Here is a 24,070-nt window from a genome sequence, read left to right as displayed (position 1 = left end):
CGAACAGGCGCCTACGATCGTGCCGTCGCCGGTGCATCCTTTATTTCTTTAATTGTTCGACACGTGTTATCGTGCTGTCGATGCCATCGTCCGATGCGTCGTCGGAGCCGTGGCCGCCCGTTACATAAACGCGTTCCGCAGCAGCAGCAACAGGCCCGCTCTGTGCGGAGCCAATGAGCCTTGACATCGACGCCGCGCCGCCTACATTGTCATCGCGTGCGTTAATATGCCGTACGGCTGGCTGCGTCCACATGTGCCGCTGGCGTGGCAACGTTTCGGTTCGCCTCGCCCGCCGTCGGCCCATATGTGCACGCGCTTGTTTGCGCGTTCGGCCCACTTTTGCCGCTTCATCGTCCGTGCCGCGGAAGGTAGGGGGCACCACGGTGTACGGCGATTAATGGGGCGGCCATTTCTGGCTCTACATAATGCAAGGGCGCGTCGTATAGCCAACGGCTAAAATTCGAGAGGACAGTGGGCGACCGTAAGCTATAATTCCCATTGTTTTCGTTCTTTCACGCCGCTTAGTAGTTCCAGGCCTGGTTTTGCGCTTGCCTTATTGCCGTCTTCGCCCTTATCTAAGTGTACAGCCAAGAGTCATTGCAACCACGTTAGGGCCGCACACTCAGTCTGCGCACTGCCGCAGGCGAACGTTCGGTTTTCGTTGGTGCACCGGTTGTGTCAGGTTCCTTTCCGGGTCGATATCTCCATTCTGACCACCGACGTGAAATTACTGTGCCCTCCGGTTACAAACGTTACTCTGCGATTTCACTATAGTTGTCTGCAGTGACTGTCTTTCGTACCGAGTCACCTCCAGAAAACCATAGTCAAATTATTCGAGGAAATATTTGAAAACGAACACAGTCAGTATTCGGGCACTGGGACGAATGTAATAAATTTATTCTGTATGTTCCTTTCTTTTAGCTCGCTTAATAATTATTTAGTTTCTACTTATTCTCCTTGCGAACTTCGTAAAGTGTCATGGTACGAGTTCCGGATGAGCTGTAGCAATAATTTGGGAGTGATTAGCACTTCATGCGGGAAGCTATGTCCAAAAGGGTGGATAGCCCGAAAGGACGAGTAGGTGGGCTAATTGGTAATGCATGTTTAGAAAAAACTTTGAGCGCAATAAACACACAGGGCCCAGAAAAAGAACACATACCACACGCGCGTGTAATATGTGTTCCTTTTTCCAATAAATCTATGTTTTACAAATGAAGCTGTGTACTGTCCTTCCAGATGTACAGCGTCAACGCCAATTTCGCGAGCAAAGGCATGAATGTGCAGATAATGGCTTATGTTTCGCAAACCTACGAATCCAGCGAACCCGCAAGTGATATCAAAAACAGGTTATCGAAAAGATGTTATCGAGAACATGTATCCTGTTACCAGGACAGTGTCGGCAAAATTCCAGCAACCGGAGGCTCGAATAGTCAACATCCCGTTGTGTTCGCAGGAGCGCGTTCTTGCGGGAAACGGTTAGGCTTTCAGCGCACGCGTTACTTGCCTTTGTTGCGCGTCATTAGAGAGAAATCCCGCTTCATTCATATCGAAGACGCTGGCCATCGAGCGTCAGCGACATTTACTATGTTAGGCTTTACAAAACACGTCCTTTCAACGTTCGTTCACAAACCGTTGTCGACAGGTGGCTTCGCGAAACATGGATGGGTGTGCCGTGTTCCGCGCAGTCACTCACTGACGCTCCAGCGTTTCCTCCTCCGCCTGAGCGACTCGCTCGCGTCTTTTCGAGGCGTCCCCGTCATGCCCGTTGTTGTCGCGCTGCAGGTCAACGCAGGTCGGCATCTCGAAAGATCTTAATGAGCTCACGAGATGTTTCTCCTCGCGCGCTTTCGAAATGTTGTGAAGAAAGTTAGGCCGGATCCAGATGGCGGCCCGGAACGGTGGGTTTTGAAACTCCGAAAGAGGTCACTGCTTTCCCAAGCGCTTGTTCAGCTATGACAGACCTGCGTGTCGGAGGAAAACCTTAACAGCGCTTCGCTTCGACTGCTGCAAGCAAGACTGTGCTTGTTTGAGTGATCACGTTATTCGCGTATTGCTGTATCCGTAGCAGGTGCTTGCGTATCGCTAAACCTCAATCCGCAAGACCACGCGTACTTCCATCGCTTCACACTTAACTCAGCCTGCAATAACTTCAAATGCTTTACTTTAAGTGCAAAATTCAGTGGACCGGCTCGTCAATGTGTCTGAATGTAACGCTTTTGACGAATTACAACATGTGCTAGTTACCTAGGTGACTACTGCCGCCACTCGTCAGAGGCGTAATCTCTGAAGACCGCACTGCACTTGTAGCGTGACATTAACTTGGAGCTGCGGCACATTCTCGGTCCGTGGGGAAACAGCACATACATGTTGCGCCTTACGAAGGCGCTGCTGCTGTTTCTAAGCTCTGTATGCATTAAAAAAATTTGTGAGTAGCGTTATTGTGTGCCTGTGAGTCTATGTGCTGTCTGGTGTGATCACTGTGTAGACCATAAATAGCACCCAGCACCTGGAGTAGCATGGAAGGCGACCGGCCAGCCTATAATATCGAGCTTATCATTAAAGTCTGTATCTCTCTGAGTTTCCAGAAGCAAGTTGTTGCATTTTAATTCAATGTGTCATTTGCTATGGTCCTAAACATGAGCACAGTCGAAGTCGTCCGCTTTGCCCTTGTTACGAAGCAGTAAGCGTCGCAGCAGAACACACCGAATTCCGTCGTACATGTACGTCATTTGTACATTGATTGAATCGATATCTTCGCACACTCTTGCTATACTTTTCAAGCTCAGCGCAGTCAAACTTGTGTTTCGTCGTCAACACTCTGAGTGAGACAGTGAGTGAGTGAGTGAGTGAGTGAGTGAGTGAGTGAGTGAGTGAGTGAGTGAGTGAGTGAGTGAGTGAGTGAGTGAGTGAGTGAGTGAGTGAGTGAGTGAGTGAGTGAGTGAGTGAGTGAGTGAGTGAGTGAGTGAGTGAGTGAGTGAGTGAGTGAGTGAGTGAGTGAGTGAGTGAGTGAGTGAGTGAGTGAGTGAGTGAGTGAGTGAGTGAGTGAGTGAGTGAGTGAGTGAGTGAGTGAGTGAGTGAGTGAGTGAGTGAGTGAGCGAGCGAGCGATGGACGGACGGACGGACGGACGGATGGATGGATGGATGGATGGATGGATGGATGGATGGTAAGGCTGACTGGTAAACAAGAAAATCGTCCGGTTGACCACCCTGAGATCATTTAACGCGCACTTTAAATACACGAGCGCTTTTATATTTCGCCCTCATTGAAATGCGGCCGCCACCATCTGCAATCGAACCCGCGACCTCGAGCTCAGCAGCGGAACGCCACAGCCCCAGAGTTACCGCGGCGGGTCATCCATCATATACCACTGTGCAGTTTCGGGACGTTAGTCGTTTGTACTGCGCGCAAACTGCCTTTCATTCTGCCTCATGCTTAACTGTGACCTTCCGTGATTCGAAGAGCGGCCTTTCTTTTCTGCTGCTGCACTCCAAACGATCCTACTCGCAAACGTCATGCAATATGGAGAAGAGTAACGATGCTGTAATCCGCGAGGTGTCTACAACTACGTGAATGCGGTGAGAAACATTAAACGATCACGAATTGCTCGCAACGCAGCTCTCTGGACACGGCGAAGGCGTTGGAAGAACTCGAGCCGGGGGAAATCCACCGGTCCGTATTTGCATGCTCGCGGTCTTTTGTGTATAAGCGGAACACGCCGTGCTTGCTCCGGTTGTGCCAGCCTTGAGATTTGCATTGCGGCATGTCCGTTCCATTGAGCGCTAACGAAATGCAGCGCGCAGAATGCGACGCCGACTTAATCGACCAGGAGCCGGTCCAATCTTCTATAGCCACAAAGGGATCGTGCCCCTTATACCTGCCACGCGCATCTGCCGAAGGAGCCTGCGGCGCAGCGGCGAATATCATCTCTCCACTCTGCGAGACCAGAGTCTTCGGCGCTTGCAGATGGAAGCCATATTTTGCCGGGGTCTGCGGGAACAAGTAGAACGAACGGCCGCGATAGCACTGTCTGTCGTTTACGCATGCTTGCCTCCAGTATTCCCTTGCCGTAGCTTCGCTTCGAAAAAGGTGCTACATATGTGTTGGATCTGCACAACTTTCTATCGCGAAGCATTCTTTGCCTCATTCCTGGTACTCTGCGGTAGGTATAGGTAGGTTACTGGCTCGCCTTGCTTTAATAAAAATGATGTGTGACCGATGGTGCAGTTGAACCTCTGCCGTGGTGCATATCAGCTTGGTGCTCTAATCACAAGGCCACGATCGTTTTGTTTCTTCATTCTCTTTACTCAATTCACACGCAAATACACTGTACAATCATACCAGTCCAACAAGGGCTGAGGAGAAAAACAATGAACACTCTGGCATGTACAGTCGCGGACAGAATATTATGGACCATGAAATCTAAGAAAAAGCTGAATATCTCCGCAACCTCACAACGCAATCTGGCATTTGCATTTTGGATCTCGACTAGAATATGCTAACAACGTTGTCGTGGGCAGTTTTACTGGTTACTGCTACAGGCTGCTCGAGAATTGAACATTTTCGGAGATCCCGTGGTCCATTTTATTCTGTCCGCGACTGTACGTCATTCCTACAAACTTAGGAAGCCAGTCTGGCTCTGGTTATTGCAGTTTATACACTTGAACCATTCTGCTTACAGATTCGCGAAAGTAACTCCTTATTAGTCGTGCATCCAGATCTGCAAGGCCGATAGGCCATTCTTAACAACCAAATACTATGTAGGCCCAGAAACGTTTATCTTGTCAAGTGGCATGCCTTCGTTGTTATGAACCGGTAAAAATCTAATGCCATATAAATATCTATGGGTAAATCTTCTTTTAAAGTTCTGTGAAGGCTACTAAAAAAAGTGACCTCCCCAACAGTCTAGAAAAACGAGTTAAATTGTCTCAAAGTTCCTACGAATAGAACAGTGATTGCCCCAAGGTACGAATATCCATTTTTCGTCCATGTGTGTCTTTACGTCCAGCGAATTCGTATACAGTTTGAAGAAGAAATTTTGGACACCACCTCTGACAGGCATGATTTCTACCATCTTTAAAACGTCTTGACCTGGGCCGGCATTGTATTGGGTTCTATACAGGGGAATGTGAAGAAACACATCCCATGAGTCTCCATGCAATTTTTTGTAAGACACACCACAGCGAGAAATGAGCTTGTAAAATACGACACGAAAGGTCCACTTATCTCACATACCCAGAAATGATACCTGGAATACACTCCAACCACAGTGGTAGTAAAGTGAATTAAGGTGAAGTAAAGTGAATGAAGGTTGATTGAAATAAATTACGGTGTAGTAAGATCGGTACAAACTTGAGCAATGTGGATTAAAGTAAAGCTGTGAAGGACATGTCACAATGTATGAAGTCTCGTATGATGATCGTAACCAATTAGAGAAGTCAAAATGCTTCCGCATACAAATCTCCTAAGGATACTTGACTGTCAGTTTTGTTGTTGTTAGTAATAACTACACGTCTCCCCCCTCTCTCTCTCTCTCTCTCTCTCTCTCTCTCTCTCTCTCTATCTCTCTTTTTGTATACTTAGTATACTGCTATGTCTGTGGAATGTGTGTGCCTGTTCTTTCATAAAAGATACTCCGTTTATGTAGCGTACTCCTAAACGACAGCAGACGTAACAAACTGGACGTCACCGTTCTTTCTCGCTTTCTCTCTGGGAGCGAAACTGGCGATTCGGCGGGAAGTGCTGCCGTTGTTGCACGTGGTCGTCCGTCGCCTATTTCACTGGCGTGTGTTGTGGAGACGGCGGCCGGATATTTGGGTGAAGGACCGGCCGGAGCTGTGCTGCACGCTGTACGCACCGGAAGCGCTGCGGGAGGAACAAGGGCAGCCGTCGCACGACTAATCTTAGACTCGGCACCTTGGGTGGCAGCCACGGCTCCTCGTCTCGTCCTCGTCTCTGCTTAATTGTATGCAGTGCGGTGCCATGCTAAACTGTGCTAGCGCGAACTGGCGCCGTTTCCCTATTTATTACATTATGTGTAGGAGATGCTGGCGCCTTTGAGCGGCACCTGCTACTTCTTTTCACATAGAATGGATGAATACTAAAGATGAAATAACAAGCCGGCTGTGAGCAAAAAAAAAAAGAAGGATAACAATGACGAAAATGGCAGGTGACATAAATTCACTGAAGAAAAGCTCGCAGCAGAGATCGCATGAAACACACCGTGACATCATCTCGCGTAAATGCAGAAAAGAGAAATCACAAATGAGATCCCATAAAACACACTACAGCGTAGAGTGAGCTCACATAAGTGCGCTGTAGACAAGCGCTACTAGATTCCAGTGACGTTGCTACAGACAGCTCACCACTGAGGTCCCAAAAAACACACTGGAACCTCGGCGCCGTCATTAGTGCAATAAGAAGCGGTGCCAAGTTACGGTGCAAGTTTTAGTAACAGTCCGGCTTTGGATTTAGGAGCTTAGATTATACAAATCTTCCGACGGGCCTTGCGCTTTCTCAGGCTTCTTTTGCAAATCGTTTTCGCGGATGATGAGGAAACAGCCACTTGCCGGAAAATTGCGACATGATACACGAAACTCTTTTTCCCCTTTTTCTTTTCTTTTTTTTCTTTTTAGCGGTAGCCTAGTTCCAACTCATCTGTGGTGCTGCAAATGCTTGGACACGTGCCACCGTTAGATGACTGAGGAAGCTTTAGTTAAACGAAAATAAAATAAGGAGAAGAATGCTGGAGAATGAAGGTCTGGGTTATTATGCTGCGCGACAGATGTCCAAGCTAGTGTCATTAGTTTCGCCAGGCGTTTTTCTCTATACCCCGGAATGATCGCTGAACATGCTACAAAGACGATCGAGAAAAACAAAGGAAAGAATATTTTTCATGTATTACAACGTTTGTTGACTTCAAGCTCCGAAGTTCAGTTTCCACCGCCACTCCTGTATATCCGCTTTTTCCATCTAACACCTTTGGCAAATTAAAGAAAGATCCTTTAAAACTCCTTTACTTTAAAACTTTAGAACTGCTGTCCTGTGATTGTACCTCTCATTTCACTCTGATACATTATCACCGTTGGCATGGCATTCCGCGGCGACATCGGAACGCAAGAAACCGTACAGCTGTCGGCGCATGTTTAGGAACCCACGCAGACGAAAGCCGATCGGGAGACTTCGAGTGCAGCCTCTTCCGCAAATGCCTGCTCAAAGCCCGATCAATCAACAGTTTGCCTCAAAAGTGGCGAACGTTCCGGCCAACAAACTGTGATGCGCTGCTAACAAGGTGTAGCATCCGATGAGCTGTCATAAGCCGACCCGTCTGTCAACTGTCACGAGCCGCTCGCTCAACTCTCGTACGCCCCGACCACTAGCTGGCGTCAGAGCTCACCGCGACTCTCACAGGAGTGCGCGCAACATTAGTGCGTGCGTCCCGCGGAGTTTGTTGCCGGAGGCGCCAACCTTGGGAGGCCTGCGAAGCCGCCGTCTGCACTGCATGGGGCGGCGCCGGACGCTCGCGGCGCCAAGAGCTCGGCGTCAAACTCTCACAAAAAATAAAACCGGCGCCAAGGGCTTCCCTTGAGCACTTCGCGCTGGAACTGCTCGTCCCACTTCCCCTCCCCTCCACTACCAGCCCTTGCCGGTCCATAGCTGATGAGCGAGCAAGAACAGCAACCCCTTTTAAGCGGCGTCTGGCACACGCTGCACTTCTGGAGCGTTGAAGCAATGCGTTCGTCAGAAACAAGGGCCGGCAAATGTTTGTCAAGGCGCGGTGAAGAAAGAACTTGAGCGCTGAGACGGTATCAGTGAAACAAAAGCCAAGGCAATCCGCGAGATACTATTATAGGAGCCCGCACGTTTCCGGAGTCGTCGGAAGTAACGTTGCCACATTGCCTCGAAGGTTCTGGCACACGTTAATATCGCTTACCTTGCACTGTAAGACATTCGCGAGTACTTGGAAGCTGCCGGGTACGATATACACGCGTACGTATTGTTTAACCATGTTACACGTTTCGTACAGCCGTCAATCCACCGCGTCTCTCCTTCACTTCCAGAAAGCTTTACGTACTGATTTTGTTTCGCAATCTTGTTCTTTGTTCTTGGGCTAGCCTCCGGCGATTTGCCCCGACAACGGTGGCGCCGTTGTCCTGATGTCTGTTGTCCTGCGGTATCGCTAACGCAGTACAAGTTTCGCGCAAGTGTCGCTTTGTCCTTCGAGAACATCCTGTGCGCCCACTGCTGTTTCGCCCGTTTTCGTGGTTGGACTTTCACCGCCAATACTAAGGCGCCGATGCAAAGGGCACGTGCCGTTTGCCAAACGCCAAGAGTAAGTATATCTGATTAAACAACCTGCGATGCGATCGTAGTTCTCATAAACTTATAAGTTTGATATATGGAATTTCAACGGTAAAATAAATATTTCGTCAAATCATATAAAAACATCCAGGGTGTTGCGGAGGTTGTGAAAATAAGCAATAGGTGACAATGCAAGCGTTGATTTCGAATTCGCTGTAGACTTCTCTTGGTAGAATTGTGTCGTCATTGTGACTCAAAAGTGTTCGTATCATCTTTTGGTGAAAAGAACTTGGAGGACGACGCTTAAGCTTCGCCTGAAACGCGATAGCATTCAAAGATCCCTGATTGTCGCTCACGCTTCCCTGCAGCTGCAGCTTATGTAGCCGTAATGTTTACCGGGAAACGCTGGTGGCGAACGCTATGCACGAAGGCGAGCTTTCTTATAGAAACGCAGCCGTTTGCGTGGGCCGATACCGGAGGCTGCGCGCAGCCGCTCCAAAAAATTACATCATTTTTAGGTTTCTGTTTTTTCGCACTTTTAATATTTCAGTCTGAGAAGATTTCACATAAAAGGCGTCCGCTGTCAATGTCTTGTTTCATGAAGTTTGTTTGTGGGCTGTCATTCTCAAAATTGTGAGGAATAACTGTGTCAAGAATCTAACACAAGGCATGAGCACCTTCAGTGGTAGAATGGCGCGGCGATATAACCTGCATATACCGCATGTCATATACGAGAATTTTGATCACGAGGACGCCGACATCGACACCGCATCTTCTATGACACGGGGCCCTTAATGCTTTCGCGTTAATAAACTTTTTCTAAACACATGTAGTATCGTCTTCTGTTGGAATAAGCTTTGTGTAAGCATAATGCTGCGCGTGTAAGCGAATAGCCGGGCCTGCCGACACGCGTGATGTTGCGCGAGAGCTTTGGGAAGTCTTGAGGTTTAGTTGCTGTGGTACGCGCTATATCCGTACTGAGTGCAAAAGAACCGAAACCCAGTTAGGGCTCTTGGTATGCACAGTTCTTTTTAGTTTTGAGCACGCTGAGCTGTTTACTAGTTACAAGTCCCTGCTGTACCTGGATGCTCTGTTTTCTTTGTCCTCTCCTGTGAAACAGTTTTCAGCTTGACTGAAGTGAGTCAGATGCCGGTGAGGACCTAGCGCTTTCTTTCGTTTCTTTCTTTTTTTCTCTATCTGTGTCTGACTGCCCAGTAGGCCGCTAGCCAAGCCAAGTGCGGTGACACACATACACACCTATAGTAGGCATGGTTCGGGACAACTCACTGCGGGCTAATTGTAGCGCGTTGACTGTGCAGTACACCCGAAGTAAATCGGAAGGGTTACACGAAGGAACTCACCAGTGGTAGATTGTTTACACTTTGCACTCACCTTAACTCCCTTCCATGTCTTAATTCCCCCCCCCCCCCCCCCCCCCTTGAAAACAAACGCGCAAACAAACACGCGGCGCGCGCAAGAACATCCGTAGCACGCATATCGGAGGCTATTATAAGTTAAATAAGGCACACTAAGGTGAAATATACTTTATGCTGCTGCATACAATTCGAAGCTTAGTTGGCCAGAAAAAGCGCAAAAGGAGACACGAATGGCAAGTGGCGACGCTGCCTTCCGGCACGAGCTTGCCGTGACGTCATGGATTTGGACGGTGTCCGGAGTTAAACTTTTCTGGGCAAATAGAGATCCCAGTGTGTTCTTAGCAAGCGGAAGTAAGCAAATTTTAGCAACATTTACTGCCGTTGCCCAAATAGTGGAAAGATACGTTGATATCCGTGGCGTCCTGCCGACGTGCCAGCGCTGGGGTTTCGGCGCGAAGTTAAAAAAAGAAGAAGATGAAACTTTGACCGTCAATCAGTTCCCAAGTTCTATAGCAGTAATCAATGTCTTACCGCGAAATTAACGAAAATGGGACAACGAAACAACACGTTATCAGTCTAAACTGATCGACTGTGTCTCTTTAGGGTTCCTTGAAGCTAAGGGCCAAGACCCGACTTCGAGATATATGTATCTACTGGGGCTCGTGTTGTATTCGCAACGCTGCACCAGACTGAATAAATGCATTTACTTCTCGCTCACCGCAGCTTTGCCAGCAGTGACGACAGGGACTCTAGCGCACGTGCGACCTGCAGCAGCAATTCTGACAGCGGCCCGGGAACTTCTGGTCTCATGGTGGCTCTCTGGTCTCATGGGAACTTCAGGTGGCTCATGGCCACCTCTCTCTCTCTCTCTCTCTCCTTTCTTTTTTCTTTAACACCATATACGCTCCCTCCGTTCGGCTGACCTCATAGGATGGCTCGGCGGCTGTCGTCGGGGGGTGGCCGTGTGTCCGCGGATCGCCCGTGGTGCCGCATCCGGAAGCAGCTTCCGTTTCGGAAGTGCGCGGCCAAACCAGTCGCCGCCGACGTCGGTCGGGACACACAACGGACCGTGGCCGCCGCGACCGACATTCGAAAGCGGAGGCATTGAGCGCGCACTGCGGGGCGCAGCCGCGCTGGCTACGTAACACGGCGACGACCACCGATCGCCGTTGCCGCTGCTTATTATTGACCAGTGCGGTACAGACCGGCTAACAAAGGGAAACGTGCAGTGGGACGCGTAGGGGGGTCCCTTTTTCGACTAACCCAGTTTGATAAATACAACCACCTCGATGCACACTCGCACACGCGCGGCGAGTACTGTATACAAGAGGTGGAAACAGTTTGAAAGCGGTGTGCAGTAAAGTCATCCGGAGCCGAAAATACAAGGAGAACATTGATAGGACGCTGGTGATTGAATGTGACAGGAACTCCGCTTACAAGGTATACAGACGACCAGCGTGATGGCTTTTGAGTTACCATCCGACGTGGCCCATATAAGCTTAGGCAAGGAGGAGTGTCGGTGGAATGGTGAGTTCAAGTTTGTCTAAGTCAGCAGTTATACAGAAAATCGGGAAATCGTGAAGACTGACTCAGAGCGGGCTCGCATATCTGTGGCACTACGTGACAGATTCAAACGGATCCCAAGTATGCGAAGAAGTTATAGTTTATTCGCTATTCTTGGGAAGCGAGAGCCAATGGCCGATGCCGCCAGTTGGCGCTATGTCTCTGAGAACTTGTCCATGTACTTTACACGCTCAACACGAAAGTTTACTCCATCCTTATCGAAGTGGTCGATCGCACGCAACTCTTGCGGATGCAATGGGTCTGTATAGCAAGATTCTTTACGTGCTATTCTCGGCCGCTTGCAAGTGTATCTCGAACGAAAAGATCCCGAAGCTGTGACCGAGAAATTCGTGTACGCACAAGGTCACGGAGGCGTTACGACACTCCTTGAGTGCAGCAACAAACTCCATGACCACGTGGGAACGCCTATTAAACGTTAGCCGGCCTGTGTGCATAGGCTAACTTATCTTTCTTTTCCCATTACCCAAAGGAATTGGGGGCGACACTTTAGATTCCTTTTTCTCTCTAGATTTCTTTCTTTCTTTCTTTCTTTCTTTCTTTCTTTCTTTCTTTCTTTCTTTCTTTCTTTCTTTCTTCCTTTCTTCCTTTCTTTCTTTCTTGAAGTATGACACCTGCACACATCGGTGACGGCAGCACTGTGTGAAAAGATTAAATAGGTCGCAAAGTCATGCGTTACACGTTACGCAGTGTAGTTGGCAAAACCGAGAAAAACAAAGAACTGAAGAAATATCGATTGCTATTGCATGAAATTCATCTGCATGACGCAAATGGTCAGCGAAATACTGGTTGTTGCTGGCTCGTTGCAAACTATTGCGTGAAACGTTAGGCGATTCGATAAAAAAAGGAGAACAAGGATGGGTGGAAACTTTGCCTAACGCAGCTTAATAAATCATACTGCAACTTGAGCAAAACAGGATGACGAACGTGCTATACTAGAAGCCGGTACATGTCGAATAATGACTTCGAAAGGTTCGTTCAAAGGACTCCAGGAGAGAGAGAGCCGAAGAGACCAACTACACAGAACGGGCACTGACAATATCGAGCAATTCTGCTACACCCGTCAAATGGTCATCAAAATGAGGAGACGATTGTATCGTATAGACGTGCGCTTCAGCGTTTTCGTGGCAGGTTTACTCAGACGAAAGTTAAACGCGGAAAAAAGAAAGAATGATATGCCCCATTCAGAGCACCTTCTTTCAACACCGATGATGATCAAAGAAGACTGTGTTTACATTCGAATAAAATTTAAAAGGGAGGGAATACGACCTCCTGCGAGGTTTTTGTCGAGCAAAGAAAAAAAGAAAGCAGATCGAGGAGAGGAGGTTTGGAAAGCAGAAGAAAATGAAGTAGCAAAAACGGGGACAGCTAAAATAGCCTTTTGACTACAGTTATCAAATCTATGCGCTTGAGTCGCTGGAGCTGTAAACGGGCATCACAGCAGATTGCTCCAGTAATTGAGTCTTTATCTTTCAGAAAAATTAAGTGCGTCGGTTGAACAACGTCTGGGAGCACATAATCAGCGTAAATCAGTTTTATCCGTGTGTATTTTTTGAAGTTCACTCCCTCCTGTCGCCTCTTCGGAGCCGGAAGCCTTGCTACGTCACCTGCCTAGCTAACAATATGTCGGAGACGTGTGAACCATGACAGGAAAAAAAAGTTGGCCCCATTAACGCTGAAACGGTGAAAGCGGCTAGGCACGCATTCGTTCGTAAATCACCGTGTCGCACGAAATATAGCTGCCAGTGGGGTGTGTCTGGTAAATGTGGAGGAGTGTGGCTGCAGATGGTGGCCTGCTACAACTTGCCCTCATTACGTTCGGCGCTGTGTAATTTCATTTGATTTCATAGAAGCCAATTACGGAAGTCACACTTCTGGTTACGTTGCAAGTTTTGCTTGGCTACGTGCGCGCCAACGCCTCCTGAAGGCCGATAAGTTATCCTTATTTCCTGTTGCGTTCGACGTTGTGTACAGGTATATTCGTAAAACTTGGCGAACGGTAATGGAAGAGCGATAAACTTGATGGGCATGTGTTTGAATATAATTGCAATACTCAAAATGCGTGTTCATGTTCTCTCGTTTGTATCCGTGTCTTGCTTGCGCTACATTAGTATATTCCAAGATGTCGCACAAACGAGCGTGCATCGAAACTTTCGTTGTTCTTATAATGGATCATAAGTTTTTGTCATGGACTTGGGGAGCGTTTTTATTAGTATCTGTCGCTCACTTTGGAAGTCAGAACAAGCATATTTAACTTTGCTCAGTGGCGGTGCGGGGCATTTGATAATCAGTGTGTGTAAGTTGATAAAGTGGAACACGAAAAAGAAAAGTGGGCCATTAGGCAGGCAAAATTATATTATCGGTTGTTGCGTGCCGAGACGATGATCTGATTATGAGGAAAGCCGCAATGGGGGACTCCCAGTTTATTTCGACCACCTGAGGTTCTTTAACGTGCACCTAAATCTAACTACACGAGCGTTTTTTGCATTAAGCCTTCATCGAAATGCGGCCGCCGAGCCTGGGATCGAACCACCGACCTGGAGTTCAACAGTGCAGCGCCGTAGCCACTGCGATACTGCAGTGGGTCAGCAGACGGTATGGTAGAAAACACTATTTGTCTGTGAAAGACGTGTTGGGAACATAACCGGTAAATTTCAATTGCCGTCCTTTTTTTAATCATTAAAGTTCCAGAACGAAGACGATTATAGACCAGAAACGAACGAAGCTAGCTAGATGTTGTTTGCGTCACTTCCGTCTAGTCGTGTATCTTTGAAAGGAAAGTGTCCATTTGACTTGCGACACAGCTGTGAGTTGGTCGCGTGCCGCCTTGTGGCGCTCTGCCTTTCCTATGTAGCGTTATTTTATGACAAACTACCCCTGGGACAGTGACATCGATAATGTGATGTCGAAGGAAAACCTCGCCATATACTTCTCTGGATTCACCTCGCACGATTTCTTGCCGATCTCCCACAGTCGATATGTGCCACAGTTTATGTGCCACGATATATGGCCAGTGTTATAAACACGTCATATATCATCGACTCGCATTGATCTGAACATCAGCAACCCGGCGGAATTGTGTCCCCGCCGTCACAGAGACACAGAGACAGGCCCGGTTCGAGCCTGCATCAAGAGCTGTCCGAGAAACAACGTCGACCCCCATCGCAGTCGTCGTCTTCTCGCCGGGTAAGGCCGGCCCAGCAAGGGCACCGGCGCGAGGGAACCGATTCGTTTTGGACAACCGCACCCGACCCTGTCCCGCGACGCGCACGCATATTGAGGCTTGTAACACAAGTCCCACCCCCTTGTTCCTTCTTGCGTCTATCTTTCATCTACACGCGTAACCTTTTTCGTATGCAACCGGTCAGCTACGTGTTACGTGCTCGGCACGCTCGTCACGTTATCGGGGTCACTTTTTTTGGTTTGCGTTGGTTCGTCTCTTTGTCTTTTCTTCCGCGTCGTTCATGCGGCGTCGCCTTGAATACGGCGGCTGCCTTCTATGCGCGCTAAGGGAAGTCCGAGGCCTCGTGTCTTCTCCGCCATATCGCGATGGCGTTGATGACGCCTCGGCCCAGCGATATACGTACGCGTGGCAGCGACGCGGCATTATACACATCACCGCCGAGATCCGCTTCATTATTGCGCAGTTGTCCACCCGGAGGGTTCGGAAAGCAAGCAATCACCGACCGCTATGCAAGCAAATCCGTCTGCCTCTGTCAGCCCGAAAGTGGCACACGCGACGTAATTCGGCGGAGGTATCGTCGGAGCTCGCTGTTGGTTTTGTTTTGTTACTATTTTTTATTCTCGCCATTTTCTTTGGTATCTTTTTTATTATTATTAATATTGTTCGTGAAAACGCGCTGCGTGAGGCAAAAGCGGCACGAGCAGCGCCGCTTCTTTTTGATACGTCTTATGTTTTTCCTTGTCTCGCCGAGGCGTCATCAGTGACATGGGCGCACCGACGTGGTTGACAGCGGCTTTCGCTAATGTTGCAGGCAGGTGTTTTGGGGGTCGGGATGTGTGCTGGAGTTTGCAAGCGAGGCGGCGAGTGTTTTACGGTTCGGGATGCCACTCAAAAGCCCGTCAGAGCTCTTTCGGTGGCATCTCCAAAAGCGGCGAGGGGCATGCGACGGAGGAAAGACTAGTTGCGTTCGCTCAAGGCTCGGCGCATATCGCCACGTACGAGTGGAGTGTTGCGATCACCGTGTAGGTCCACGAGCTTTCAAAGTGCCACGCAGCGATACAGTACCTTGGCCGGCGACGATAATGGCGACATAACGTAGATGACGGCAGGACTTCATGCATGAAGCCTATCACTTCGAGGACCGAAGATCGAATCCTCGGGGGGTAGAGAGCTTTCTTTTCTGGAGACTTTCTGCTAAGCTAAAGTTCGACAAGTATAGCACCATTATAATACCTGGCACAGGCGCCACGAAATCTGGATCAACAGCGCTGCCACTGTATATAGAAATACGAGCTCTCTTGTCATGTTCTCACTACAAGGACACGTTTTTGTTGCGTTCAAACATTGAAAACAACGTCGTGTGGATGTGTGCCTCGAAATCGTTCTTGTGTCATGTACATTTTAACTTTGCCGCACAGGTATTTTTCCTTTTCTTTCCTTCTTTTTTGACGAAATCGTGAAAACCTGTAGCGGCGCTGCTGAAATATTGATTATTCTTTTTCCAGGCGCTTAGTTTTGCGTTCGGAGAGCGAATGAATTAATTGCAATGGGAGTGAGTACAATATGCGAATGACGTCGAAGCCCCGAATGCGGAACTCCGCCATGTACAATAATGATATTTTATTGCGATGGCAATTATATGGCACTCCAGGCGCATTTCTGCCGTCGCCTTGATGCTCCGTATAAGGTCGAACGGCGATAACACCGTCGTCGCGCGCCGTAAGCTGTATGTGCGAGTGAACGCATGCGAGCGGAGCTGACGATCGCGGCTCAATCTCAACCGCGCGAAAGGGAAGAAAGCGGGGACGAAGCGCGCCGTCTTCCATCGCGCGCGCGCGAGGCACCCAACGTTGCGAGGCAGTTAGGGGCTGTGTTCTACTCCGGCTGCAACTGCGCACGTGGCGGCGGCGGGCGGTCGCGCGGTTAGAGCGATCTGCGTCGACTGCTCGTAGCTTTGCGCATGCCGTGTGCTCTAAATTTAAATTGTGGGGTTTTATGTGCCAAAACCACGATATGATTATGTGGCACGCCGTAGCAGAGGACTCCGGAAATTTGGACCACCTGGGGTTCTTTAACGTGGGCCTAAATCTAAGTACACGGGTGTTTTCGCATTTCGCCCCCATTGAAGTGCGGCCGCCGTGGCCGGGATTCGATCCCGTGATCTCGTGCTTAGCAGCCCAACGCCATAGCCACCCGGTCTGTGTGTTCTTGGCGCTCAGTTTGCGTTGAAGCGATAGACAGCACGAATGTCACTTCATGCGCTGCTGCTACCGTGTTTCCTCGTGCCAGCGTTTCGACAGCGAGTGTCCGAAGTCATCGAGTGTGATGTGTTCCATGTTTGCTGTGCGCGCTAACACACTGCTTGTTAATTTAGTTATCAAGCGAATGTTTGCATATTGATACGGCCGATAAAAGTACTATCGTTACTTCGTATGGCTGTCTGCTAATTTGCTATCGCAATCGATGCTTCGCTTTTCAGGCGAAACTGCGGCTCTATATCTCTTTTCCGATTAAATCCAGTCTAGTCAGATTTTTTTTTTCAGAGGGGTGTTTCTCGGCGTTCGTCGCAGCTTCACTATTGACACCTTTGTCGTTAAGTGTACGAGGTGATCAATTTTAAATTTTCTGGAATTATTAAGGATCACCTGTGGCAGATAAATTAATTCTTGTCCTTGATCCGGCTTATTCGAAGAGCCGGACCATTACTAGCACGAGAAATCGAAGCACATATTCAACTAATTAACCAAAATTCGCTACTTCTTATTTTTTTAGGTTATGGCACATATTGCAATTTGAGAATTTTAGCCGGTGAGTCTGCAAGAGGTATCCACTTGAAATTAATCTCCAGGATGACACGGAAAACATAAAAATGATCACCCCGGATAATTCAAAGCTGCTTCCATTGTACTGACTAAACGATAATTAAGCAAATAGAAAAATGCAAATGGTGAAGACATATTGACACACGGTTGATTCTGCTCGCGCATAACCCTCTGTTATATTTTTTTATAGTGCAGATGATACTTTGAAGCGTGGATAACCTGATAAATAACGGGGTCTCTTTATTTCTTAGCTGGCTTGTGATTTTGATCGCGTGAATGTAATCGAAAGTATACATCTGAAATCATGCGAAAGGATAAGGTGGCCCCGTGACGGGGCTGGTTCTGCAGATGTGAATTAATGCTACTTTGTTTCCTCTTTATGAAATCATCTTCGGTTTGGAGTGTCAGGACTTGGCGCTCTGCGGTCCTTTGTGTTCGTGTAGCGCACTCGCTAGCGGCGGACGTAGAAACCAAAGAAGGTGGCCTATACCCAGCGCACCGTAAGATCCAACCACAACTTAAATGTAAACTTATAAGATGAACTAAATGTAGAGGCGTAGTCACGGCCGCGGCGGCCGCGTTGGGGGCGAAAGACGAAATACTCTTGTCTAGTTATATTTAACTATACCAAGGCAGTCAAAATTAACTCCACGTGGTCGAAATTCATCCGTAACTTTCCATGTGGAGTCCCCCATTCCACTGTGCCGTTTCGGAAGCATGTCCCGATGGCGGTCTCGGCCGCCTGCGCCGGTCTCGCGCCGTCGTTCACGCCTCGTTTGCCGAGAACGAAAAAAAAAAAGGGTTCATTGCCGAGAGTCGTGAGGCATGTCGGTCGTGAGGCGGTGACTTGCCGATTGCGTCGATACGCCTGCTCCCCTCACGACACGACCTGCGCGTGACATCCCCGATGCATGCCACTGTGTCGCGGCGTTTGTCGCAATATTCCACCGTGGCCGCAGGTTCCACGGGAAAACGGTCGGCGTCAGCGTATACGAAGCTGCAAGCCGCGAGCGTGTCGTGCCCAGTCGATCTCGTTTCCACTTAATGCGCGGAGCGTGCGGATTACGTTAGTTCTGTGTCACAAGCGACGCGACAACTTCTCAATTGTAATTACGCGGCGCTCGAGAGAGATGTTACGTCGTAGGTGTTTGTCGAGCGTGGCCGAACGGTTGTAATCTGTGGTGCAGTCCGTGGTGATTTTTCTTTCTCCTGTTCCTACCCACGCTCCCTTTTATGACGTTGTTTTACCGTAGTCTTTGTGATCTGTCCTCCTTGACTTTTTTTTTCATTTCTCTCGACTTCCCTTCTTCCTATCTTCGACTTCTATGGCAGTGGCCTGCGGCTACCTGGAATACGGAGGCCGCCCACCCAGGGCGCAGACTGCGCTTGCTCAGAATAAATGTTTATTCTCTCTCTCTCTTTCTCTCTCATTGCTGAAGAGGAGGCAGGTGCCGTGCTATTTTCTAAGGTATAATTGCCAGTTTTTTATTTAGGTTTATCACTAATTTTCCTCTGTTTATTTTATGCATGCTTTCAATAATAATAATAATAATAATAATAATAATAATAATAATAATAATAATAATAATAATAATAATAATAATAATAATAATAATTAATCTACATACAAATGCTCCTCATAGAAGCGTAGACAAAATAACAGTAACAAATAACAAAAATATTGCCTGCGATTCTTGCTGGATCGCCCTTAGACGAGACAGTCATTGAGGTCATCATTATGTTCGCTTGAGGAACTACGGCTTGACAGATTATGCTTTTCTGCAGCCTACAGAGCGCACGCTGAGAGCTACACAGAGGAGTGATGGAGAGAAAAGAAAGAAAGAAAGACGAGAGGGATGGACGAGCGGTCCTGTTTGGAAACGGCGCTATAGTGCTCTGGAGGTCCGAGCGAGCCTCTTTCCCTCCTTCGGCAGCTAGCCGCCAATTAGCGTAAGCACCCCAGAAATCGACGGTGCATTGTTTCGATATCTGAGGCTGCTCAGCGAGCCGTAATGGCTCCTCTTTTGCGGATGGAAGAACGCGCGGACCATAGATGAGGGGAGAGACCACCCACGGAAAGAACCGCCCATCGATCGGTTTCTGGTCGACCGCCTTCCAGTGCATACTGAGAAGAAAAGAGCAAAAAGAGAGAAATAACAAAGATAGAAGGAAGAGAAACACACACGAGGAAACAGAAAGTTCAAGTTCCAAGGGAAGCTACACGTCAAGGGCGCCGGAGAGTTGTATACGCACATCCGAGCACAGTGACTGCAAAGAAGTATCAGCTAGTGTTCTCCCTTTGACAGACAGTCTGGCAGACGGCCAACAGACGACAGAATCAAAAGCGGGAAGGCGTCACAGTTCGGTCCTGCGGTGGCCAAAGAAGCTAAAGACAGCGAAAGAACAGACAATATTGTTAAGAAAGATGAAGGAAAGGCGAAAGTGAAAGGAGTCAAGGCAGAAGCGCGGAAACAATGGCCTGGACAACCAGAAGACGAGAAACATACATCAAGGAGAGGGAAGCGACTCGATCGGGAAGTGCAACGACGCGTGTACGGTGTGGCCGCGTAGCTGTGGTCATTGTTGTCGTGTCCTAACTCGGCTACGAGCCGACCCGAGCATCGTTCGCATCCTTTCTTCTGGCACAGAAGGCGGGTAGCTGCAACCGAGAGCTTGTGTTTCTGTCTCTGCGTGTTTGTCCGTGGTCACTGGCGTATGCACAGCTTGCGCTGCGGAGGGCACACAATGCGGCCGTTGCGAATGAGTCTTCGCCCGAGACCGATTTAGAAAGCGTTCCTGTGAGAGCGACTCCGGTGGGCTGCGGCTGTCGATGTCGATGTCGCTGCTGCTGTGGCCTGGTTTGACCGGTATGCCGGGCAGAATGTGCCAGAAAACATGGGTTCCTACAAAAAATTACTGGAGGGAACTCTGGCGCGTCCTTAAGGGTGGCTTTCACTGGCGCCGCCAACCTTAGCGCCATGTCGATGAACCACATATCGAGCAGCTCCCTCGTCCGCTGGCGACTAGCGCAGTTCCAACACACTCCTAACACAGCCGGTAGCTGTAGGGCAGGGACACCTCCTAATTTTCCTTCCTCCAAGGAAGCAGGTTACCCGCGGCAGTGAATACGATGCACTGACGTCATCCTATAGGCGCTGTATTGGAGAACCGTCACAGTGAGAAGCTAGTTAGGTTCGTGTTGCCATGTGCAAGATATCTTAGTACGTGGCTTCGTCTGACATCCGTGCTCGTGGCTTCATACGTTCTTGTGGCTTTATTTACCACGCTCTACGTGCCTTTACTAGCCCTAATTTCAAAGCAATCGTGCATTTCTAAACGCAGAAGGGATTGAGACTCAGCGCGCAAGCATAATCGTCGTGAATTTTCGTATTTAAAACACGATTTTTCGTTGAAAATTATCAATATGCAGAGCCGCAAAGCTGTTTGAAACCAGAAGGAAGAAGTTAAAAAAAAATGTGTTCTATTCATGATCCCCATACCGGCTGAACTGTCATGCTTGCAGCTCCCGTAGCCAGAGGCGCCACAGTTCCATCTAGTAATTTTTCTAAGAAGCTGGTGTGCCATAATACTACAGGTGCTTTTTGTGACCACAGAAGATTGCAACAACGACAGCAGCGATATCGAAAATTTTCGCTATAAATGGCTGTGGTCCTTTGACACGAACGACGGAGCCGAAGGAAAGCGCAAGCTGAGTTTCGTATTTGTCTCTGTCGGAGAAACGATTTCGATCGAATATTTAGAGGTTATGTCAGCAGGTCAGAATGTCGAAAATGACATCACTTTGATAATTTCATTTTTTTTCTCTTCCTAAGGAGGAGAGAGGATGGGTGAAGAGGGAAAGGAATGCTACGGCAGTGTAACTTCACCCGAAAGCCATATCTCAGGCAACTCGCCTTAGAAGTCCACAGAGCCAGGACCATCACGGGGGTTCGAAATGATGCGTCTCACGCCGCTCCGTTGAAACGGCGAGTACGCGTAAACCTCTTCGGTGGTTTTCAGCTCTTCTTTTTTTCGCTCTGCGCGAATGTGTAGTTGCGCGTGTACTTCGGATGCTTGTCTATCACAGGTTCAGCGCACATACAGACGCATACGAAATGTTGAGTTACTCATTGTTTGGAAGGTTAGTACTTGCAGCCGTAGATGTTTGCTGTAGTGGCGCCGTTCCTTCGCTGAAATTAGCGGTAAGCCACCACGAGCATTGTATGCTGTCCTCAAACGCATTAGAATGCCAAACTGGATTTACCTGCAGGACCAATTGGTTGTATAGTGCTGAACGTTACCTACGTCACTGGTCAGCGAAATTATTGACTGTATTGAAGGGGAGGTGCACTTAAGACCTCTTCCATTACTAATCTTTTGGTATATGCCAGTTATTTCTTATATACGGACTTTGAGCCATTGGGTTTTGCTAACTGTAGGGTCTGTTCATAGTAAACACTGTTTTTCATGTCTTCAATCATATCCAAGTGCTTACAAGTGCAGTGTTTCGTGGCTGACCTCGTGAAATAGTCGGTTTTTGTCTCTTCTGTTGTGAACTATGTTCGTGGTGTACCTCTTATTCTTGTCTGTGCTGCTCCCTATATTGTATTTTGTCTCCTGTATATGCTAGAGCCCCTATATATGTTGAAAAGAAGTGCTTTGAGAGAATGTGCGACGATAAACTCTGAAACCTCAGGATTATGACTTGCCCCTACCAGAGATGAAGTACTTCGCACAGTCCGTATTTGGCGGCTGTGTCTTGTATACGCCTGTCTTGTTTTGCGGTCTCCCTTACGCATTGCTAGGTCTCTACAGCCCTTTCTTTGCTCGTCCTTCGGTCCAGCGGTTCAAAATTGGCGCTTGGGCAACCGAACTCTCTCGGTGGGTTCTCCTTTTCGTCTGTGTCCGTTCGCTGCCGGCTGCTCAACGGTGATTTATGTAACCTTTAGAAATTACAGACGGTCACAAGGTGAAATCGGCGTAACATGGGTGGGGATTCGCGCTTCCAGGTACAATACGGCATTGGAAACGTACTTTGGAAGTCCCGAGCACAAACGTACAGTGCTTCTCGTTCTTTCGTAGTCCAAGCGCGGCTGGCGTCGGCAGCACTTGTAGGGGAACCGAAACAGCGGCAATGTCATCTGGCCAGTGCGCGGTGCCCCCTCTCGTGCTTTGAAATAGACGCAACGAAACTGCTCCTGAGAACAATGCGCGAGCGCTGGCGGACGTGCAGGCACAGCCTGCGGCGTCGCCGTGGAAACTGGCGCCCGGATGAGACGCTCCTTGACCTTATTCGAACGGCGCGAGCTTGCGACGACCGCGAATCGAGATTGTGGCCACGCGGCCACGCAGATGCGCTCCAGACCTCGCAACACCACGCACGCCACCCTCTCTCTCTCTCTCTCTCTCTCTCTCTCTCTCTCTCTCTCAATTGTGGCGCGCACAGGTGGCGCAATCGTCGCTTTTGCGTCGCCATCTTGGCTTCGAAAGGTGATCGTTTTCGAGGAATCGGCACCTTCACCCCCCGAGCCCTCGAGTCGCAATGCTGTCCGCTTCTTCCGTTTTGTACATTTTGACACACGCCCCATTGCTGGGATGTTATTTTTTTTTTCTTGTTACTATTCTTGAAGCTAAAATGAAGAAAGGAGTCGTTGTCGCCGTTTGCTGGCGATGGCTGCTGCTTCTGATATTAAATGCGTATAAATTATAAAAGCATAAATCATCGCATTAAGTAAAACTTAAATAAAACAGAAGAAATTGTAGCGACACTCTGTAAGTTGGAGATGTCGGAAGTGCGGCGCATGCACACCAAACTGACCAGTGACAATGGACGATACGCAAAATTCGGTAAGCAGGTTTTACCACAATTCAAACTTTTCGGTAGCAGCGAAGAGAAAGCTACACAGGGAACGCGCGCGGAATTGAGAGCACTCCAGGAAAAAAAAAAGTACCGCATATCATCCGTGTTAGTTTATGTTTCGGAAAGGAAGATATAATATCATATTGTTTACAACAGCGAAATAAGGCAAGTGCACTAATGAGCGTAAAGTTAGGCGTATTTTCCGGCTTTTCTCTCCCGCGTTTGGGCAAATGCGAAACCGTCGCAAGTGCGATCTACGCCGATTCAGTATTTGTTTCGAGTAATCAAAAGCGCTGTCGGACTCTGCCGGACTACTTGGCGCGGTAATACGCGTGCAGAAGCTCTGCCCCTGTAGCTTTCCCTTCAGTGCCACCGAACGTTGTCCACTAGTATCACCAAGAAGGCCGCGTTCCCGCTTGTCGCACTGCTAAAGCTGAGACATGTATTTTGAAAACTTGGGCGGTGCGTGGAGAGGAGGTTCGGGAAGAATAATGTCATCAGTCCGCATGCTGACACCCTAATTAAAAGGCTATAGCCCGAGGTCAGCCCCCTTGCTTAAGTCAGAATGGGTGTGTGGTGAAGCGCACTTGCGGTTTTTGCATCAGATGTACCAGTGTCTTCAAAACAGCGTTTAAGATATCTCAATGTTCTTTGATGCACAGGTGTTGATGACCATGGGCCTTAACACCTTCGTAAGTGAAGAAGGCTGATGTTGGTCAGGTAAACGGAGTCCATATTTGAGTCCATGTCTGTGTGTAAGGTGCTCCGTACAGTCTAGCAGCAGGTGGTATACGTTCTCGTCATATTAGGTTAGATTAGACTAGTCGTTGAAGCAGTGCGCCGCATGCTGGACGCAAAGATTTTCGCGACTAACAACGTTCTTCGTGCCAAATTTCCGCGCTGCAGTCGTTAACGCATGTTGACCGTCTGCTGCGGAAAGCCACGCGT

At 48.6% G+C, this 24,070-nt stretch overlaps 2 protein-coding genes across 2 annotated transcripts in view; one reads left to right on the top strand and one right to left on the bottom strand.

Moving 5' to 3' along the window:
- JMJD6 (Bifunctional arginine demethylase and lysyl-hydroxylase PSR) overlaps positions 1-24,070 on the top strand; it is a 198,262-nt gene that overhangs the window by 49,899 nt on the left and 124,293 nt on the right. The window lies entirely within an intron of this gene.
- The window catches only part of LOC126539478 (A disintegrin and metalloproteinase with thrombospondin motifs 18-like), a 147,579-nt gene that overhangs the window by 66,019 nt on the left and 57,490 nt on the right, over positions 1-24,070 (bottom strand). The gene's annotated exons all lie outside the window — the stretch shown is intronic.

Source organism: Dermacentor andersoni, chromosome 11, assembly GCF_023375885.2.
Source record: "Dermacentor andersoni chromosome 11, qqDerAnde1_hic_scaffold, whole genome shotgun sequence".
NCBI lineage: Eukaryota > Metazoa > Arthropoda > Arachnida > Ixodida > Ixodidae > Dermacentor > Dermacentor andersoni.
This window is presented reverse-complemented; position numbering and strand designations above follow the sequence as displayed.